This window comes from Denticeps clupeoides, chromosome 5, assembly GCF_900700375.1.
Source record: "Denticeps clupeoides chromosome 5, fDenClu1.1, whole genome shotgun sequence".
In the NCBI taxonomy this organism is placed as follows: Eukaryota; Metazoa; Chordata; class Actinopteri; order Clupeiformes; family Denticipitidae; genus Denticeps; species Denticeps clupeoides.
In genome coordinates, this window is record NC_041711.1 from 27,043,848 (window position 1) to 27,057,888 (window position 14,041).

At 41.4% G+C, this 14,041-nt stretch overlaps 1 pseudogene; it reads right to left on the reverse strand.

The window, feature by feature from the left end:
* Positions 1-5,898: 5,898 nt before the first annotated feature.
* Positions 5,899-12,555, reverse strand: LOC114789940 (eukaryotic translation initiation factor 3 subunit H-like; annotated as a pseudogene).
* Positions 12,556-14,041: the final 1,486 nt, after the last annotated feature.

The window sequence follows — 14,041 nt, forward strand, 5'->3', positions numbered from 1 at the left end:
AAACTATGACTAGACAGCGGAGCAGGCCAGCATGCTTTCAGCGGACTGGAATAATGGACATGCTATAAAAGAACAGGAGGTGATATTACAATACAGCATTGCGCAGATAGCGTACATAATTACTTTGTGATTAGGCCTCATCTGACAGGTTCATTAGTGTTAAATGGTGAGGGAATTGTGCCAGTGTGACATCACCAGAGAGCTTCCAGGACCCTTCGTTTGTTAAAAGCACAAGCAACAAGGTTCTTCCTGATGTGACCTTTGAAGCAATTTACACGGTTGAATATCAATTTAATGATTTAAAAAAATGAGCTATACGAGAATCACCGTATCACAAGCAGAAAGACCCCCCCCCTTCATAAATTACAGTATGGACCCCCTGACAAAAAGACTGTAATCAAACTGCAAGTCTGAGTGGGCTGGAGGAAAGAATAATGTGCTGTTTCTCATATAGAGCCTGAGAAAACATCAAGCATGAGCTGTCATAAATTCAGCAGAGGCTTTGTTAATGTGATACATGCTTTGACAGCCACGTTGGTAAATTGACGCGTGGGGTGCTTATTTTGGAAAATACTGGAAATGACCCTCTTGTCTGGCAATTTCCCTTCATTTATAATTCCAAACTAACTAAAAAAAAAGTTCTGTGAGGATCATTCAGGGAGATGGACCAGGTTTATAAAAAATGATGTTTATATCTTTGGAAGGACCTTGTAAATAAGGTATGGGCCAGACATGTGTGGGTTTGTTGCTCTACATCTCTTCGCTCATCAGAAAGTCCTTCAGATGAAAGCTGTCTTGTTGCTTTAGTTCGTGTTATGACTTTGAAGTTCCTATGCCATGAAAAGCTTGCTGAGATACAAAAAAGTCAACTCCTTCACATTTAGGTAGTAATTGTTGGTTGGACCTGTAGACAGAGTGAAAACACAGTTAAACAATTAAAATGTATGTTTTTTTTTTTGTTGTTGTTGTTGTCGCATTGATTTGATAAAAGTTATGCTTCTGTCATCTTCAGAATTAGGACAGAAGCCACCTCAACAGCTTCTCTCACAAAGAGACAGAATGATGTGTGTAGTTTCCCTGTCTGGGCTGCCCTTACATAAGACAGTCAGGGAGGCTGGATGCGTGCTTTCAGAGATATGTTTTTTATACTTTAAAAAAAGGATTTATATTTGTCTTAGAAATCAGTGCATCAGTACTGTTAAAAAAGTGCTAAAAAAAAAACCCAAATTTTTCTCCCTCAATGAACCAAAGGCTCAGATGGTGTGAAATCTGTCGCACACTGCTAATGATTGAACTTTAGTCTGTTAATTAAAGAAAATAAAAAAATAAAGCTGAAAAGTGATTCCAATTTAGATCAGGGGGCAGTTTGCTTTTGATAAGACCGCGAACCATCTTGTCACAATTCCTACATCAATCTGGATATCATGTTCTTCCCCAAACACAAATCAGACTCCCCCTACTTGACTTACAGACATCACTGAGGGAGCACAACACAAGCAGATCACAGACTTTAACAAGGCCTGCTCCCACTGCTGGGACCACCGGTTCAAAGCCTAGCTGCACTCATCTGGATTTCCCGGGTGGGGAAGCTGCACGATGGCGACTGGCTCGCATTCCGTGGACAGCAGGAGATGAGTGGATAAACTTCTGGTCACAGCTGAGGTGACTCCAGCTGTAAACAGAATGGCTATAGAACTACAGGCGAAACTGTACAAAGAGCATTCCACCCTCTCAGTTTGTTCCCGTGGCAACGCCTGCAGCTTATGGAGGAAAAGACCGTGGTCTGTTCACACACCGTGCACCACAGGAGCAACGCCACAAGCTTCCTCCTGCTGCACTGATGCAGCAACAATGCTTAGGCACAATCTATTTGTGTATACCTCACTGACTAACTATGCCACCATGTTTTAATGAGTGACAAAAGAAATAAAGCACAGGAGTGGCTCACATTCTTATATTTAATCACTCAAGCCATTTTTCTCCCGAAAGCAGCTGATAGAATCTCTGGTTGCCATAACATCACCTACTGCTGCATTTTCACATTATAAAATGGCTCTAACGTTCATCAATTTACTTCATTATTTTTGCATAGCAGTTCTGGATTTTAAAATCTATATATTGTTTCCTCTATTACCATTTGTACACAATAGGATCATAATCGTCTCTGCTGTTGTATTTCTATTTTGCACTATTTTCACTATGTATTTTTTCTATCGTAGCAAGTGAATTTCTTCGGTACGGGATCAATTAAACCCTAGTCTTATCTGCTTTATGTTTTATAATTTAGAACAGGTACTGACAGATTCAAAACAGAGCTTTAAACACAAGCGCATCATTAGACACAGCCTCAAGGCCAAAGCAAGTGTGGTATGGAAAGGCAGTTTGGTCAACCATGTGAATAAAGATTTCAGGTAATCCACGGAGACCCCACCTTAGATCTTGTAGGACTTAAAGGATCTACTGCTAACAACCACAGGACACCTTCAGAGTCATCAGAAGGACATACACAATATTATGTTAAGTTTGTTTCAGTTTATCGGATTGCATTTCTTTAGTCAGCCACCATGTGCAAAAACATTTATGTTGTTAAAGATTATAAAGTTTCTACTGCAGTTAGATTTGCAATTTACATTTACAGCATTTGGCAGATGCTCTTATCCAGAACGACTTACATAAGTGCTTTAAATATCCATCATTGAAATCGCTTGTTTTGTTCATGAGGACCCAATCTGTAAATACCATTCAAATAACAACTAAGAACCCTTTTTTAAATATAGAAAGTTTATTACATTATGTTAAGAGACAGGAAGAGACTAATTGAAATATTATCATTTATAAACAGTCTATTTACAAAGAGCGTAAATACTGCCAATACAGTCCCTAGGGGCTCAATTTCAATTCACAGCAGAATCAGCTGATCAATTTCATATCAAATATTTTAGTACGCTAGGTTTTAAAAAAAGTCAAAGCGCCTAAAGTGCAAATTTCTGAATTCCGGCTATTGATCGAGAGAGGATTTTCTCTGAGGAGGATAAAGGTCATTAAATTAAAGATGAATGAAGATGTGGTTCCCGCAATGAGGAGGGTGTCCATGCATGGAGGGGGCTGTGGGGGCTTGAACATCTTGTTAATGTCCTCCTCCAGCAAGGCACGCCCACTGTGTGTCCTCCTGCTGTCTCCTCTGCAGAAACAGCAAATGAAAAAAAAGTTTCAGGCCTCCATTTCACAAGAGGATTTTTCATCGACGAACCTTGTTTATGAACACTGTCTCCAAAATCCCTTTAACTGACAGATAACCACACCGCAACCATGGTAACAGGAAACTCAGCTACGACTAACGTCAAAGGGTTTTAAACTTTAAACTGTACTGATCTGATAGAAACGAAGTTCTTCAACACAGAATCAGAACAGCTGATCTTAAGTCACACATCTGGATGATCTGGTTGCTGCTGATTGTCCTCACAGAGCTCCATTTCAGCATTTTACCATATAGACAGGAGAAGCTGATATTGTATTTCAAGTTAAACCAGCCTGAAATTGATTGGTACTGTTTTCAAAATGTGATTAACTGCTGCTGTACTGGATTTTAGATTAAGAGGAGAGAAATCAAAGTGTCAGGACCCGTGGTCATCGGTTGCATGTTCTGAAAGTAACAAACGTCAAAACAAAGGAAACTTCATTTCCAATTTTTGTTGCTGAGATGTATGGCCCCATAGAGGATGTAAGCCATTTTTAGGAAAGTTTCAAATGATTTAGAAATGCACGTTACCACTGCTGCACATGCCACTTTGATCTTCAATTGAGATTGATGCCGTTCATTTGGCTTATATAGTGCACAAAGGGACTTGGTTGTATTGTGGTGAAATGAAGGCACATATAGCATAAAAATGATTGATGATTGGGGCAATTACTGAAGATTTCAGCATGCTTGAAATAACGCTCTTTATAAAGACTTGTATGTGACCACAGATTCATTGCAGCTGGGCATATCCAAATTCCAAAGAGCACATCTGGAAAGGTGAGGCTTGGAGTTTTCTTTTAAAAGAGAAACTTATGTTAACTTAAATGCAAGCTGTTTGTTCCTCGGTTCTTAAAGGAGGGAGGAGACAGGATGTTGTGCTCAGTGTGGCCAAAATTGCATCTCTTAAGATCCCTGGTAAAACAGCATCAACTGGTATCAATAAACACGATCTCTGTTACAATTACCTTGGGACATGGTCCACTACAGAAAAAAAAATGTACAAAAACGTTTGTGCTTTTGTTAAAAAAATTATCTGACTGGCACACATGCTACATTTTTAAAATGATGCTACTGGTCAGTCAGCGCCCCCCGCTCAGGCAAACCAGATGTAATGTTTATAACACAGATTAATGTTGGAAAAAAACATATTGTCATGGTAACCACAATAAGTTGCACAGATGCTTGCATACTTCTAAAGAGATACAAATAAAAGTTCTTCCAGTGTATGGAGTGGCATTAGATAATGTAACATGCCTTGATAGGAAGCCTGGTTATGTTGCAGTGGTGGAAGTGATCTTATAATCGAAAGGTTGCGGGTTCAAATCCTGAACTGTCAAGGTGCCACTGAGGTCACCTTTTACTAAGTTAAGTTTGTAGCTGTGTCTGCAGGCTGTCAGTTAGGACAGTCATTTCATTCGTGTCTATTCATCTGAATTAAACCAGGGGGTAATGATTTGTTTTAACACTTGCCACTTTATTCAGCTCATTTCTGACCTGGTAGCTGCGAAAGAACTGAAATGTGAAGTGTGTTTGAGCCGTACTGCAATCTTCAGCAATGGGATTTGTGGAAGATGAACAACATCCCTCACGCACAATGTGAGAATGGAACCTGACTGGCCATAGACCAGCCTTATCTCAGTCAGGCACAGAGCAGACAGAATGATTAGGCAATGAATAATTCACTGGCACTGCGCTGGGGTCAGCGCTGTTTAAACTGAACCACTGGAATAACACTGTCAACCAAGGGTGTCCATTCATGGTGGTGTGTCCTTTTTTCACCTCATCATTTCCTCTTTCAAGCAGACATCGCAGAATAAAGAAATTCAGTGAAGGTAGGCATGCTGTCTTAAAAGCTACATGCTGCAGATTAAAGAACTGCTAGTGAAGTCACATGCAGTGACAGCAGGGTTGTCTGGATTTCTAAGAGTACATTTAATGATGCCTTCTGGCTAAAGGGGTCTCCAGAACTTTGCGAGATTCAGCTGAAGAAGAAATAGCAGCTGTGGGGTCTGATGCTTCTGCTGTTTCTGTTTGCTCAGTTTTGGGGCTGCAGGTGTTAAGCTTCACGATCTCCTGGCTGAAGTCGTGAGCACGGTCCATCAGCAGTTGCAGGATCTTCTCTAGGTGGTTACTATGGAAACAGATTGACAAGCAGCCGCCAAATGAGGCTTTCTTGACAGAACGGTTGAGTGGAGACCATAATTGCACATCCGAGACTTCCTCTATCATTAAAAAAGCAGCAAAATTAAAACAGAGATTCAACAGGATATAACTGCTCTTGCTGTCTGCACGTCCAAAGTGTGCAGCAGGTGGTGACGTTCTTAATAAAAAAACTACCTTGTGCCAGACAGTAAACCATATTAGAGGAAAGTGGCCAGCCAAGCCAGGAATGAAGTTCCAGTCAGGATGAAAGGCCAATCCGACGATCTCTTTAGAACAAAAGCACTTTCTGTAGCTGGGCACACTTTTGCTCCTTTCTGAATTCATGATCGTGCACCTTCTAATGGAGGGGTTACAGAAATCTGTCCTGAAGGACAGATTAGACAGAAACGCTCCTGAGATGCCTTGCCTCGCAAATTCAAGCGGCAGAGAACATCTAAGGCTTTTCAGAGGGACTCTGTCAATGCCATTATCTCAGGTATGTGATAGACCTCACCTTCCAAACTGCTGGCAACTTCATGTGAATGAAAAAAGTCTGGCAACGTAGTCAGGTGGCTTCTGAGAGTTTTTCTGCAAGGACAAAGGGCCGTGAGGAGGTGAGGTGGGCTGGGGAATAACTCATTTACTGGACAGGTTGAGACATGTGGATTTGTCCTCCAGCTCCCACAGCAGATTGTGAGTGAGACGTGAATTCATTATCAATATGGGAACCTTTTCAAACAAAGCCAACACTGGCCTTACTAAGTCTGGACTGAAAATACAAGAGAAGACCATTGTCATTTCACACCTTTCACTGAAGGTTGCACCAAAAATGCATAATAAAATGTACAACACTGGCACAATATTATCTGTAATATGAATTATTCTCAAGGTGAAATGAGTGAATCTTTGCAAAACAATTCCTTATTTCATCAGTTTCGTGACTTACTGGATAAAATCAAAAAATGAAAATGAAAAAATGACTTGCACGCCCCCTTTCATATTCAGTAGTGATGACTCAGTAAACTGTCCACCCTTCGTTATTTCTGTTTTTTTCTGTGGGGTGCGTGATTTTAACCCACTGCTTCTGACTTCTGCCACTGACTCTGTATACAAGAAACAAAGTGGCCTGGAACAATGGTGGAGAACGTAAGTGAGCTGAAAGATATGAAAAGAGAGGAGGATGGTGGCTGCACTTCTCCTGGACAGGCAGGCAGCATTCATTTTTCAGAGATCATAGTTCAGTGTCTGGTAGTGTTTGCTGTTTAGTATCAACCCCCCAAAACCTCTAGCCAGCAGTAATTTACTCCTTCAAATTCCGCTTTCAATCATATTTCCCAGTACAGCAGTGAGGAACACTGTTCTAATATTCTGCGTGGTATTTTGCTCCTCTCCCCCACTCGCTCTCACCCGTGGCAAAGTGTGCTTTGGAGGAGTGTCTCCGGAGGAGTGTATGAAGTGAGGGAGGGATTTTTGGCTGGATGCTTTTAAAAGCTGCCGGTTTCTTGAGAATTGTCCACCTTACCTTTAAAAATGGCAACGCTGCTCGGTTTATGTGTCTGAATAACGGAGAATCGAGGCGTGACACTGCTGTCACTAGCCCCTCTGGAGAGACGTCCTTCTCCTTGCAGATCTCCATCAGTTTGCCTGTAAACATTAAAGCTTAGAGAGCCTTGGCCTGTCCTGATAGGGTCTGGAAAACAATAATACAATCATTTATAACATATGCAAACTTGAAAGAATGCGTCTGAGTATCACATGCCGGAGATGAATTTCTACAGTGTTAATGTATACACTGATCAGCCACCTGATTTCACAAGTAGGAAAATGGGCAAGATTATTTGTATGAGTGATTTTGATAAAGGGTCAAATAGTGGCATGTTCTCAAAAGTTTAACACCTTAAGAGTGTTTCTGCTTGAAAATCTTTGTGTTGTGTTGTTTACGTGGGACAGAGATGGCAGCTGGATGCAGTAGGGAAAGATGACAAGCCGCCAGAGGCAGTGAGACGCTCTGAGCAATGTTCTGCTGAGAAAGCTTGGGTTAAGGCATAACACGTGGATGTTAATTTGACACTTTCCACCTACATGAACAGTGGAACCATCCTTCATGGTAGAAATATTGCCTGAGAGTGGTGGCCTCTTCCAGCCCCCTGCCATACTGCATGAATTGTTTAGTAGTGATTTGAGGAGCATGACAAACTGGTGTGGACTTAAAATTCCACTGATCTCAATCTGATCAAGAATATGTGGGTTGTGCACGAAAAAAAAATACAATTCACGGAAGAAGAACTTTGTAACTAACAGAACTGAGAGGAGCGGTTGTTAACGTCTTGGTTATAAATATACCTCAGGATGCCTTCAGAAGACGTGTAGAATTAGTAGGCAGCTTCGGCTGACAGGTGCATTCTTTCACTGAACAGTATATTATTATTTACTTCAACTCTACATAAAAATACTTTAATAATATTTCATATGCATTTACATTCTGTACCTTCTGATCTTCAATTTAGCAGTTTAACAGATATTTAACATGGCTTCATTCTCAAGAGAGAAGAAAATGATTTCTCTTTGACCTCTCCCCACCTAAACGGCAATGTCACGTCTTCAAAGAGACTTATCAAGCCTTTGATATATTAAAATACATTATTGATAGAGGTGTAAAAAAGGATTTATTAAAACTGAGATGGGCCAGAGGTTCAAATGTCAGTAAGGGGAATGAATCACTTTCCACCTTCCAACTCCCAATGTATCAGAATGCAAAAAAAAAAGTGTCCCTGCGGACATCTTTACACTTTTCTCTCTGAGAAATATAATGAGTCAGTTGCGCCATTAGCACACAGTGACGCAATCACTGAATATCTTCCTCGGTCCGACTTTTAATGGTGTTATCCCGGGGCCGTATGCAGCAAGGCACTCTTCTGAATCCTTGATGTACATACTTTGGTGTTTTTGAGTCACATTTGCGTTGCATTTAAAGTTATATGTTCAGCTTGAAATATTTACGATTTGAGCAGATTTAAGCAACAGTTTACCAGATATGAGTACAATGTCATGGTGGTAGCTGAATTGTGAGTCCAGCCAAGGAAACAAAGGAGCCATAGTAGGTTGACTGGTACCAGCCCACACGGAGATGGTCTTTGCTGACAATCCGCAGACTCATCTCCATCTGACTCTGGACTGAGGGGGGGAGAGGCAACACAGAAAACTCGCTCATCAGTCATCCTCTACCCTGAGAGCTGAGCGTTAGCATAACTTTATGCCAAAGGATGTTGCACCGCCACAGGGGAAACACAATAAAAAATGGACAAATCACGGGTTGACATTTCCAGCTTCCTTCATTAGCCTCCCTAACAGATATCACACCCGCTGAGTGGAGAAGCTGGCGTGGGAGGGAGCCAGAGGAAATAACTTGAGGGTGCTGCTGGGCTGCTTTATCCAATGGCACAGCTTCCAAGAGGGGAAATGACAGAAATGACAATGGGCTACGTTGGCGCACAGCTGAAGTAGTGTACTCCACAAGACAGAATGCACACTAATGGCACTTGCTTCATTCAATCTTTGTTTCTTCCCATTAGATACCAGAGACCATATTCGAGGGAAAGGTGGGTATATTGAAGATATTCATCGAAGTCTTTAATAAAGAAGTGTACGACTGCTGTAACTCCAGTGGCAACAGCACTTTCTGTCTCAAAGACAGCAGACGATGCACAGCTCAATAAAGAAATCACTGTCTTTCAGGGGTTACAATGAGAAAGTCATCTGACTCCACACATTTCTTGACTTACAATGTTCTTTCTGTGTTAATAAAAAGGCGAGAAACAACAGGAGTGGCCTTGCATTTTATGATCATGTTGACCATTTGTGCAAAAAAAGAAAGTAGCACAAAGCACAGCTAGACACGTCCATTTGAGCAGGAAAGGGCCTTTTTCTCCTCCCCTGCAAACGACAGCAATTTAAAAGCATGCTCAAAAATGTGTTTCACATGCCAAACTGGCTTAGGGGCAGGACAAATTATCGGAGGTCAGAAATTGAGCAAGAAAAGGGAGGAGACCGGGGGAGGAGCAGAGCAGAGAGGACAGAGGCGACATTTGTCATTGTCCTCTTACTTTCTGCATCCAATGAGAGAACAAATTCTCGATTCATTTGCCTGGTGTCTGTAAGAGGCTCGACTGAGGCAGACTATTGGAACCACTTTTGCCATCAGACCCTTTCAGACACAGCAGACCTTTTGGAAATATCAAGCGGATCAAGAACATTCTTGATTGCTTATGTTGGATAACAAGGTGAGAATTAGGGCCGAGAGAGAATCAGGCAAAGCTCTTACGTTCAACAAGGCCTTAAATGTGTAAGAAAATATGCTTCTTGCAGCTTCCACTTTAGATTTAAATATAGCAGAGTTTGGCTCTGAATCAAAAGTCAAATAACATATCCTCAAGAGGTGGGTGTGGCCCCGTTCCATTCTGATACAAATCTAATAACTGTGTGGTTCTCCTTCCACACTTCTGAGCCGCGGTACCCTCAAATCAGCAGTCCTTCATAGCAGGAGCTAACGTTTCTGAGAGGGGAAAAAAATACCCTCATTTTTTCCCTCAAAAAGCCCAAGCAGCAATTTTCTAATACAATCGCAAAAACAATGTGGTTGAGCTACTTTCCATATTTTTCTATTCCCGGCCCATTTTCTCGCTTCTCCGTACTGTCAGATGACTGGCAGTTCTCTCATCCACCAATCAGTCCCCCAGCGTGGCTCATGGGGGGAATTTGCTGCTACAGTCTGCTTTGGAGATTGTATACATGCCTGCAAGCCTCTAAACAACTAAATTCGCTCCCACTATTGCTTCACGCCGCAGCTGAATATGAATGAGGTGCTGAGATGTAATTTGTCCTGAAACTCTTTGTTGGTTTGCATGGTTTCAATATGTGGACATGAAAGACAACAAGACAGAGCAATGCATCCCAGAAAAAAAGGAGTACAATTTCTTCAAGTGAAACAGAAGTGAGGCATTTTTAACTAACCAGTTGTTGCGTCCATAAACAGCCGATCAAAGGTGGATATGAGGAATTCGTTCCAGTCGTGAGGTGATTATCTGGGTGTACATTTCATCTAGCGCTGGCAATGCATTAATTTAAATCCTGAATACGTTTTAATCAGAGCTGTTCCAAAAGTCCAATTATCATTGCTTTTGCACTAAAAGGATATAATGACAGGAAAATTATAACACCGGCTTAAAAAAAAAAAAGTCACTGTATACTGAATCAGAAGCGAGCAATAATTTATGCAATCCTTGCTTTTACAAAAGGGCAGGAGCTGAAAAGTCTCATTTGAACCGAGGGAACATGTAGACATGACTGCAGTCTGTTGCATTCTGCCGTTGCCTCAGCTAAAGAATTAAGTTGGGGCTGTGCAACTCAAAGGCATCTTTGTTCAGAAATAAGAGGTCCTCCTCGCCCCCCCTTCCCGTCATGAAATGTCACTTCAGGGAGCAACCCCTGTTTCATGACATGCTATATGACTATGTAGGAAAAGAACAAACATAAGGCAAGAGGCTGGGCAAAGAATTACTACCTGAAAAAAGCAGTGACATTTACTTTTGTTCATTTTGGTGAACAAAAACGCTGCACTTTACATGCGACAGAATTAATTAGGAGCTTAGCTGCACTGCTTAATAAGGCCACTTCTCCAGTATTAAACTTGAAAATACTTAAAACCAACACACTTCAGCCAACACAGTACACCACTTGCGCAAGCTCCAACTACAAGGAAGGACTTTTGTAGAATAGGTTATACGGCTAAAACCATATGTCTAATAGTATGTTGGTTTTAAAAAAAAGGAGGGGGGTTCCACCTCCACCTGGATGATGCCTCCTGGATTGCTGGAAATATTGGAAATATCACCATATATATCACACATCCCATTAAGCCTGTTTTGCATACATCTGTCTATAAAGCATGTTTTCTGATGTCCTTCTGGCTCATGGCTAGAGTAGCTAATGAACATGTGGAGAACAGTGGCTTTCTTCTAACCCTGACATGCACACCACTGTTGTTCAGTATACGGTGATAGTGGACTCTGGAACATTAACATTAGCCAATCTGAGAGTGGCGTTTAGTTTCTTCCATTTGTAAACAATTTTACCTACTGTGTAGTGGTGGAGTACAAACTCTTTAGAGATGGTTCTGTAATCTTATCTAGCCTGGTGAGCAGTAGCAGAATATGTATGTTGTCAAGATCAGGCTTTGATAGCGCCCTGTTCTTTGATCATCTCAAACTTTCATCCAGTTGACTTGCGTGTTCAAATTAAATGATAGTCCTAGAAGTTTTGCCCCAATAATCAAATGATATGTTTTTCCATTTGTTTAACTGTGTCATATTTATTCAGAAGTTCTAAAGGATTCACAAACAATAACCTCTGTCTATATACCTGGTTTGCAACAATCCTTAGATAATACCAATATATTTTCCTGATGACTACACAATATATTAAAATTATTAAGGACCATCTATGTTAAAACATAATAACTGTTAGACCAGTCCACCTTCTTCCATTGTTCTATTTTTCCTTTCTGACACTCACATGCCCATTGCAGGCATTTTTTTCCTGACGGGGGTCAACATGGGCACTCTGACTGGCCAGAGGCTTCCTGTTCCCATTTCCAACAAACTGAGTCAGAGTGTTCTGACACCTTTCTTTCATAACCAGCATTAATGTTGGTCAGATAAATCCGGTCCAGAGTTTCATGTTCGTCCTGCGTTCTCTTGATTTTAAATAGTTTTCACTAGTGTGTGCATGTTTTTAAAGTTGCCCTGTTTGTGTCTGTTCTCCGTTGTTTTACCCTGAATTGTGTGTTTTTTTTTTAAGAAAATCTACTGTCTTGTAATTCTTGCGTATGCGTCCTGCTTACCCCTCCAAGTCCTGCAAAACGGGACATATTTTCTCCCTTTCAGTACATCAGCTTCTGTTTATCTAGGTTCCAGATGAGAAGATAATAAACATTTTTTGATTGTGGGTTTCAATGTAGAGGCTGATCCGTGCAAATGTGACTGCATCTAATTATTCTTAGGGAGTGACAAGTGCCACCGCCACTTACTGGTCCAGTGAGAGGGGGTTGAGTGACATTTGTGCTTCTCCTGATTGCCTTCTATTAACAGAGCCATGCTGATGTTGTAGAAACCCATCACGCTCACAGAAGGCATGGGAAACACAGAAAGTGAGATTACCTCCTCATGGATGAGTGAAAAATCACCCAGCGGATGAGTCCATCGACTCCCAAATTCACTGGTGTGAATGAAAGTGAAGTGATTCACATGTGATACAAAGCAGCACAGCACACGGTGCACACTGTGAAATTTGTCCTCTGCATTTAACCCATCAACCTGAGTGACAGGCCCCTGGGGAGCAGTGTGCTCAGTGGCACCTCAGTGGTACCTTGGCAGATCGGGATTCGAACCGTCAATCTTCTGATTACGGGGCCACTTCCTTAACCACTAGGCTACCACTGCCCTGTGAACAGTAGAGCTGCATTGGCTGGGAAAGTCATGTGATTCTGCAGGGCTATAGGTCACCGTAGTTCCATGTGCGAGTAAAATGTGTGTGCTTCACATTTTAAAATACAGAAATAAATGAACTGTGCCACAGTTCACCCTTCATATTTGACAATGTGCATTATCACAATGATACGCACATAGGCATTTACATCGCAGCTGATGCACCCTAACAGCAACATGACAACAAATATGACATTGCACAGTTTAAATAAGTGAAAAATGGAAGAAAGCCGAGTTTACTCACAAGCAGTGACCCCCAACTGGTGAGTTACTGTTACAGTGTGACATCATGGAACTACGGTGACCTATAGACCTACAGGATCACATGACATTGAGAACAAGCCTTGGAGAGAAAATCTCCATAAACATTTCTGCGGCCAGGTTTTTTCGGCGGTACTCGGCAAGGCGCTGTCATTCACACGATTTCCTACAGATGTGGGTGAGATTAACCGCCCACGTGCACTGGATGTACAGAAAAAGCCAAAGCACACACCACCTACACAATGTCAATATAAAGACTTGACTAATATCAGAGAGGAATCTGTTCCATGTGTACCATCCAGAAAGTAAAAATAATTCAAACAGAAATACATTTAGAAGGACGAAGTGTTATAAACACTGTGAGAAGTGCAAACGACTGTGGCTGACAGCACAAGCAAATGGTATGAAGTATGGGCAGAAATGTGATATTATGGATTATAGAGATATTTTTCAAATCAAATATACACAATATTGATCAAATGAAGAATGTGGGCCTTTTTTCATGGGTAACCTCCACAAATTGTGTTTTCACTGGGATACACAGTGTTATCTGATGAAAAGACAAGCATAGAAAAATATTCATCATGCAGAGCTGTGAAGCACACACCAGGCTGCCTGCTCAGTTTATTGTAAGACGGAAGAGAGCAAAATGTTTTTAAATCTTATACTGGAGAGTGTACCCTGTGCATTTATGTGGAAAAAAAATGTAAAAATCCATTATCGGCCAAACCCTAAATGATACCGTTGCACGGCTTTTCATTAAAAATTATTGTGAACGATTCCAATAGCAGGCAGAACATCAGCAGGACACCGGCTACATGCAACGTGAGCAGCAGGAGCAGCACAGCGCTTTGGT